This window comes from Carlito syrichta, unplaced genomic scaffold, assembly GCF_000164805.1.
Source record: "Carlito syrichta isolate Samal-C Ts95f unplaced genomic scaffold, Tarsius_syrichta-2.0.1 Scaffold314334, whole genome shotgun sequence".
In the NCBI taxonomy this organism is placed as follows: domain Eukaryota; kingdom Metazoa; phylum Chordata; class Mammalia; order Primates; family Tarsiidae; genus Carlito; species Carlito syrichta.
Window position 1 is genome coordinate 47097 of NW_007258430.1, and position 2796 is coordinate 49892.

A 2796-nucleotide genomic window follows, 5' to 3' on the forward strand; every position below is an offset into this window, starting at 1 on the left:
TTTTTTTGACTTGGAGTCTCACTCTGTCGCTCAGACTGGAGTGCAGTGGCAGCTCCCAGCCACCGCAGCCTCGACCTGCTGGGCTCAGGGATCCTTCCCCCTCAGCCTTCCAAGTAGCTGGAATAACAGACACGCGCTACCATGCCCAGCTAGTTTTTTATTTATTGTAGAGATGAGGTCTCACCAAGGCGGGTCTCGGACCGATGGACTCAGGCAATCCACTCACCTCAGCCTCCCAAAGCACGGGATTACAGACTGAGCCACCGATCCCGGCTTACTTTTTACTTTTTAATAATCATTTTTATATCTACAGCCAAAAATGTTCTTCTGATACATGGTCTATAAGTGGGATATTTGGAGTTTGACATTTCTGTACTTTTTTTTTTGAGTTGGAGTCTCACTCTGTCGCCCAGACTGGAGTGCAGTGGCCGCTCCTGGTTACCGCAGCCTCGATCTGCTGGGCTCTGACGATCCTTCCACCTCAGCTTTCCAAGTGGCCGGAACTACAGGCGCGTGCTACCACACTCAGTTAATTTTTGATGTATTGGAGAGACAAGATCTTGCCAAGTTGCCCCGGCAGGTCACGAAATTTCTGTACATTTTTATAAGTGAATATCCCCAGATAGGGGAACACCAACACTCTGTTTTGCCTACAGGCAGAGTAGAACATACATTTTAGTATATTCCAAATTACAGAGTATTCAGTCTCATTTTCACAATGTGTTTCCAAAAGGGTTAATACTAAGACTGCTTTGGCCAAATGATTAATAATCTTAGGATAGAAATTAGATAAAATGCCATGGGTTGCCTAGATAAATTTCTATGCCTTTCGGTTTCTTTTTAGGAAAGTAGGAGCAATACCTGTCTCACAAGATTAGTTCTGAGAACTAACAATATGATGCATAAAGTATTGGAGTTCTTGCAAAAATTTATACTGACATTTCCAGCAGTCATGGTCACCCTTACAAAGGTCAGACATGCATTGGCAGACAAGTAATACAATGCTTGAGCTGGAAGAAAAGACCTTAAATAGCATGAAATCCAACCTTATTATTATAAAAGTATACTGCAAAAAAGTTAACTGACCTCTCCAACTAATATGTAGTTAATTAAAGGTAGGTCCTGGAACTGAGAGCTGGTACTTGCAGTGGCTGTTGCACTCGCATATTTGCATATCATAAGCCTTCAAAGACAATGGAGTCTATCTAGGGGAAGTGTTCATTGTTATATGTGATCATTACTGCCCTAAAGGTTTTATTTCTTGATTCTATTTCTTTCTCTTCTTATATTATCTCTCCCTATTGACTCAGCTTTCTTACAATCATTTTTCTGTGTGTTTGCATAACAAGATTTCTTACATTCAATTAGAGGAGGGTGTGAAGATTTGAAGAGCAGAGGAGAGTTGGTTAATCAGTACATGACCAGTCAAGGTCAAGATGATTGCAATAATCACTTGCAGAACTACAGAGACCTCCTGGGGCCAATTCTATGATTAAAGTTGCTTTATTTTGCCCAGACCAATTCTAGAAGTACATTAATTCAGTCCATGGCTTGCAGGCTAGGAGGTGGGGCAAGGAGCAAAAATTATATTTCTGCAAGTGAAGCCACAGGATAGTGAGCCCAAGCTGCTCTCTCTGGAGAAAAAGCAACATTCTATTGATGTTGCATGGATGGCTCCAACTGCTACCCTCCCTCTGGGCAGCAGAGCAAAGAGGAGCCAGACAAAGGCAGGAGGCTTGAGCTTCCTGCAGAATGCCTAGCCAACTACTTTCTTAGCCATCATTAAGGTTCAATCGTGGTTCAGGCACTAACTACTCAACTCATCCTTCAGCTTCTTCAAATGCTCCTGGAAAATTGCTCAGCTTGGGCACCCAGAAGCAGGCTCAGGATCCATTCTCTGTTGCAGCCCAATGTAAAGCAGATTGCATGAACAGAATGGCTATTTCGTTATTGCAAGGTAGCTACAACCACTAACAAAGATTAACACCTTACTTTACTTGAACCAAAAAAAGAAAAAAAGTCCTACTTAGCCGTTTTCCTCCTACCAAGAGTTTGCCCCTCCCCCAGTCAACAACATTGCTAATCCCTGAGAAATGACTGGCAAGTTTTCTAAGCCTTTAGACTTTTAACGTCAAAGCTTTCACAACTTCTACCTGAGGGGCCTGGGAGCAGGGGGAGCTAAATGTCTCCGCACTACAAAGAGCTCACCATTGGCAAAAAGCGCACAGGCGGCCTGCGAACTTCTAACCAACCTCCAGTACGTCCTTCCCCACAGAGAGAAATCTGGGGAAAGCAAATCCCTAAACCCAGCCATCATTTCCACTCTTGCGTTTTCAATAGATCAAAAAACGGAAAGGACCGGCAGGTTGGCAAACCCCAAAGAGGAAGCGCCCCTCGGGTCTGCGTCCTGGGGTTCTCAGCAGCCGACGACCCCCAGTGGAATCGATCGTGGGAAACCCCAGGGAAAGAAGGGTGCTTGCGGAGGGCCAGGAATACTGAGTGCAGGCTCAGGGAAGTACCCGGGGGGACCTGGTAGGAAGGACTTTCCAGCCACTCAGCGCTCATCGAAAAGTTCCCTGTCCATGACCCTAGTGGCTCATCGCAGGGAGTTTCTCCGATGAACCCCAGCGCAGGGTTTAGACTTCTTTTTCCCCCTGAGCAGAGGACGAGGCCAGTTCTCTTTTCTGGTCTGACTGGCTTGGAAATTCCCCGCGCCTGGCCCCGCCCCGGAGAAATCCCCCGCCAGCGTTTATAGGGCGCCGCGGCGGCGCTGCCGAGCGCACACGGCCCGCGCCC